Below are 5417 nucleotides of genomic sequence, written 5' to 3' on the forward strand. Positions count from 1 at the left end.
TCCTAGGGTCATTAGGACACTCAAACTCCTCCACCACGATAAGGTGACGGTTCAAGGAGGAGTAAACCTGGGTCTAATATCCAGTGTAATGTAAATATCCCTTTAATTATCACACTATGTCAACATTATACAACTGTCCATTAGACTTCCAGATGTCCAGGCCCAACCTGTAGCTGTATCCATCAACAGGGACTGTGGGGACGTTGTTCAGACCTACGAGAACCTGGGTCTACAGCTGGATCATAAACTGGACCGCTCAGCTGTTTCCTCAGGAGGTTGAGGTCCTTTAACGTCTGCTGGAAGCTGCTGCTGTAGATGTTTTATCAGACTGTCGTTGCCAGCGTCCTCTTCTATGTTGTGGTGTGCTGGGGAGGCAGCAGTAAGAAGGAGGGCTGGCTCTGTGGTAGGAGGAGAGCTGGAGTCCCTGACGTCGGTGGCAGAGGAAAAGACTTTGAACAAACTCAGGTCCATCATATACAATGTCCACCACCATGATCAGGCAGAGAAGATCATTCAGTGACAGGCTGCTGTCTGTTGTGTATACTATTTACACATTTGTATATACATATCTACCTCATGACCTTTTTTATATTTTGTATTCAAGGGGTGCTGATGTGACCTGCACAAAATGTTTATTTTTAATATTGACCTTTTTTGAAGGAGTATTAGCTATTAGTCCACTAAATAATTTCATGCCGTAGCATGGTTAGACCAATAGGTGGCAGTAGTAGGGTTTTGATTACGCTGGAAGTGTCTATTTTTGGTGAAGAGGAAGATCCTCCTCATTCATAGAGCTGATAGTGAAAATATTGATTTGCTCTTCATTTCTCCTGAAAAACAGGTCAGTTCAATGTTAAAAAAACAAAAAAACAATAACAAACACAAACATGATTATTAATTTGATGAACATGATTAGGACTTGTTAAAAAGGGTCATAGCCTCGGCGTATACATGTATTTTCTACACTTTCAGTGTAGTTTACATGAGTACTAGCATAGCAGATGTGGTAAACTGTAATGGACGGCTGCTGCCCCTGTAGTGACACTTGAACTAGAACTCCTGTACCACTGTTACTTTTCCTGTGTGCGTTACCATATTGTTAAATTTATTGATTTCATGCGTTTTCAGATTGCATTGTTAAGCTACGGTTAAACTTTCTCTGACCAGCTCTTTTGCCTTTTAAACTCAGTGATTAAGATGTGTTAGAATGACTGAGAATAATATCCAGTGATATGGTTAGAGGTTGATATTCCTCATGAAACAATGGTTTATGCTGTATTGTGCTTTTTGAAATACTTCCTGTTATGTTTCCTTTTTTTTTTTTTAGCAGAAACAATAACGCTGACAACCAACAAAGAAAGAACCCAGGGAGGATGGGATGCAGTCAAAAAGAGATTTATTTACAATTTTTAAGTGAAAAGCTAAACAATGAATGCAGGTTTGAAAAAATGTGGGGGGAGGGGAACTGTGGGGATTGTGCCGAACAAAATAAACAAAGTACAAAACATAGGGCCTAGCTCATCCTATCTGTGAGGAAAGAAAAAGAGAACAAAAGGCCTGACTCTTATCTAAAAAACATCTGAAAGTAATAAAAATACAACGGTGGCAACAACCCATAACCTAGTGTGGTAACAGTTTCTGTCTACGTGTGTGAATGTATGGGGTACCCCAGCCTGACCTCAGTCCTACCTCCCCACCACAAACCTTCCCAGACCACACAAAGCAAGAAAGGCTCAGAGAGCAACACAAGAGAGAGAGGCTTTTAAAAAGGGTGTCCTCTGTCTCTGATTGGCTGGAGGGTGGGCCAATCCACAGCTCTTCTGGAGCTCACAGGTGGCAGCCAGTCTTCCATTTCTCACCTGCAGAACAAAGAGAGGAGCGAGCAGGAGAGAGAGAGACACACATACACGTAATACTGCCATTAAGTATTGTTGTGTTGGTAATGACAAATGAGAGTTATGTTAAAGTGATTTATTGTGATTAAATTAACTCCAGAGCTGCCAGTGAAAACATATCGATCTGCTCTTCATTTCTCCTGAAAAACAGGAAACAGTAATCTGCTGGCTTGTCCCTTCACCCAGGAACTGTAACACTGACGTGTGATTCCTCCTGTCTCTCTGCACTGATGCTACTGGATACCTAATCAATAACGTATCTATGATGGCAGGAGTTAGCGACAAAAGTATTTAATGAAGAAACAAATCTAAAGGCGCTGCAGACATGGCCAGTAATCCAAACATGACAAGACAAGACTAGGAAACATGAACATGGCACATGACAAGTATACAGGTGAACCAAATCAAGGAGAAGCACACAAGGAGAAACCAATATAATCAAAGGAGGAAACACAGGGAGCAACACAAGACAGGAAACCATGAACTTAACTAAATAAAACAGGAAACTGAATACAGGAAAATTTAACACAAAACCATGACAGTGAACAGAATGACAGTAAATCACTGAAGAGCTTTGAGGAGATTTTAAACAAACCAACGTTCACATCAAACTTGACTAATCCAATAAAATGGAGCCAAGTGTTTCCAGAGACTTTCTCTGCAGTGTGTGGTTTCTGCAGGAAGATCTGAGTCGTGCTGTTTCTCATCTAGAATGTTTGCTGTTTGATGGATTACTGAACTTTATTGAAGGAGTTCAACTGGGAACTATTTCACTGCAGAGTGACCTGGACTCTGTCTCCAGGCTTCCAGGACTTCAGGTCTGTCCACACCAGTCCATTAAGTTCACCGAAATGCTCCTCATCGCCTGGACGGAATAGCTGTAAATGTAGTAAACCCAAAGGTCACAGAGTCACAGTCAGAAAATAATAATTAGAAAAACTGAAGGAAAAGTAAGAAAATGGAAAATAGAACAACATCAATGAAACATCTAGAAAGACTCACAGTAACAGACTTTCTATTCTTGAGTTCATCTGATTGATCAAATGTGTATGTGATGGGTTCTCCATTGTTGATCTGTACTTTTAACTGACGTCCTCCCAGTGGTTTGTCCTGCAGGACGGAAATGAAAGACAAGAAGAAGAATGAGACACAGAGACAGGAACAAATGAATGTTGGTGTCTATTAAATCTGTTGCATCAATATTTTCTAAGAAAAAAAAAAGAAAGAAAATAGATTTTGACACTTAAAGCAACATCACCTGATCAGACATGTTTCTGAGACAGATAAAGTTGTAGTCGTGATTAACGACCACAGTGATGTCTTCTGACGTCTCCTCACTGTCTGAGCTGCTGCTGTTCTGCTTTGTCAGAGAATGATGAAGATGTGTTAGTTCAGGTTTGATTTCCTCTGACTGGGAGGAGACGACATCCACAGATTAGTCCTTTCACATCAGTCAGCTTCATGTTCTATCAGTCAATCATTCAGATAACTTTTCATCATCAAACATCAATCTGATAAGGAGGTAGGACCTAGAACATGAAGAGGTTTATAAACCAATAAAAGACAGACGGCCAATGAGAAGTCTTTCTGGTCTTAGTTAACGTCCATGTGTTCTCAGTCATGTTTCTAGTGTGAGGTTTGGGTGTTTTCAGGAAGGATGTTTGTTGAAGTTGACTAAAAAGTTAGAGCTGATGATTATGGGTAAAAAAGAAGAACCTCTGTGTTGGGTTTCTCCTCCAGAGAAACATGAAGAGAAACATTTACTTTTATTGGTATTCTGATTTAAGTTGTAAACTACTCTCTTACTGAAAGTTGTTCATTGAATCTCTAATAATTTATGATGTGGAGATAAAAAGACAGTAATTGTAAGAAACAATGAACCTCTGTGTTGTTGGTTTCCAGCTCATCTTTGTCATTTTGACATTTCTCTTGTTGTTCCTCTCCTTGGTTGTTCTGCTCCGTCAACTGGGAGAAAGTAGAGATGAAAAGAGATTTCATTTATTGCACTCATTGATATGAACTAAATAGTTTTTGGTTCATATTTTATTTGTAATAAACATTGAAGTAAAAAGTGCTGCAGGTTGATGTTTCTGTGAGTTGGTACTTCTCTCTGTCTATGAGTTTGTTCTTCACCTCATCTTTCTTCTCCTCCTCTTTGGTCTTCTTTTTATCGTCCACATGAGGAGAGAGAAGACAGAAAGAGAAGATGAGATTAACAATGGACCTCCTTCATGAATGTTGTCTCATGTGTTCTCACTCAAAGCAGTAAAAGAAAAAAAAAAAGATTCTACGTGGGATTCATAAAACATAAAAGAGCTGACAGACAAACCTTAGTATGTTGAACCAAAATCATTTAGTGTAAGGAAACACTCTGATAGCACTTTACAAGAAACAGAATGCAACAGATGAAAATGGTTCATAGCATAGAAGAAAAGAGTTTTATAAATCAATAAAAGATGTTAGAATCAGTTCCAGAACAGACAAGCGACCAACAAAGAGACTTTAAAAGCTGTCCTTCTGGTCTCAGTCATCATCCATGTGTTCTTATATGTTATGTTGTGTTGTGGAGAGGAGGTAGGGCCCAAATGTAGACACGGGGGGGGGGGGGGGGGGGGGGACAAAAGAACTTTACTGAAAACTGAAAAAAGATGGAACAGAAAGAGTTGCAGGGTATACAAAACCACAAATCCAAAAACAGGTGAAATCCAAAAACCAAAAGCTAGACAAGAACTCCGATACACAGGGAAACATGAGGAACTACCTTACAAATCTACCAAGCAGAGAGAAGATGTTGACCACCAACATCAACCTCCTTAGAACATGAAAATGATCTGAAGATTAAATTAAATAGAAACACATTGAAATGAGAACAAACATGTGGCTGGAAAAGAATCTGATAGAAACTACTAACCTCCTCCTCCTTCTGGCTGTTGGAATCAAAGGGCTGTGGAGACTGATGAGAAGTCTTGGAAGCAGCAGCTTTGTTTTCCTCCAACTGGAAGAATTTATTAAAGTCAAATAAAATAGATTTTATCATCACTGATTCTGTTTCTTCATGTCAGACTAAACAACACATTTGACATTTAATCTGAAGGACGTAGTCATAGAAAAGATTTTAGACTTGTATATCTGGACTCTGGATTTTTCTCTGGATGTTGTTGTTTCTGATGAGAATGATGTGTGTGAATAAAATACTTCTCTCTCCATGTCTATGAGCTTGTTCTTCACCTCATCTTTTATCTCCTCCAGCTCTTTGTTTCTGGTCTCCAGCTCCTCCTCCAGCTTCTTCTTCTCCTTTAGTTCATTTATCTGAGTAAAAAGGAGGTGAAGTCCAGATTGTTCTTTACAACATCAATCTCCTTGTGTAGTAGGTTGGAAACACAATATTTAGTTCTTAATGTAAACAGACACCATTCATTCTTACTGACATTTTACACAGACATTCAGATTTACATCAAGGTAATACACATTTACACTGTAGGTGGTGCTCTAGTACTGCTGTGGATTCATTAGGGAGACTCT

The 5417-nt window shown here is 39.3% G+C and overlaps 2 long non-coding RNA genes across 2 annotated transcripts; both read right to left on the reverse strand.

The window, feature by feature from the left end:
- Positions 1 to 1379: 1379 nt before the first annotated feature.
- LOC311493854 lies at positions 1380 to 3092 on the reverse strand. Its single transcript, XR_014699254.1, has 2 exons — positions 2898 to 3092; positions 1380 to 2773 (listed from the first exon to the last, which is right to left on the reverse strand). It is a non-coding gene; the product is annotated as an uncharacterized lncRNA (long non-coding RNA).
- A 405-nt stretch (positions 3093 to 3497) lies between these two features.
- On the reverse strand, positions 3498 to 4892 carry LOC311485577. The gene is made up of 3 exons (XR_014698972.1): positions 4807 to 4892; positions 4029 to 4058; positions 3498 to 3860 (listed from the first exon to the last, which is right to left on the reverse strand). It is a non-coding gene; the product is annotated as an uncharacterized lncRNA (long non-coding RNA).
- Between the last annotated feature and the right edge of the window lie 525 nt (positions 4893 to 5417).

The sequence above is a fragment of the Chelon labrosus genome (assembly GCF_963514085.1).
Source record: "Chelon labrosus genome assembly, chromosome: 1".
Lineage (NCBI taxonomy): Eukaryota > Metazoa > Chordata > Actinopteri > Mugiliformes > Mugilidae > Chelon > Chelon labrosus.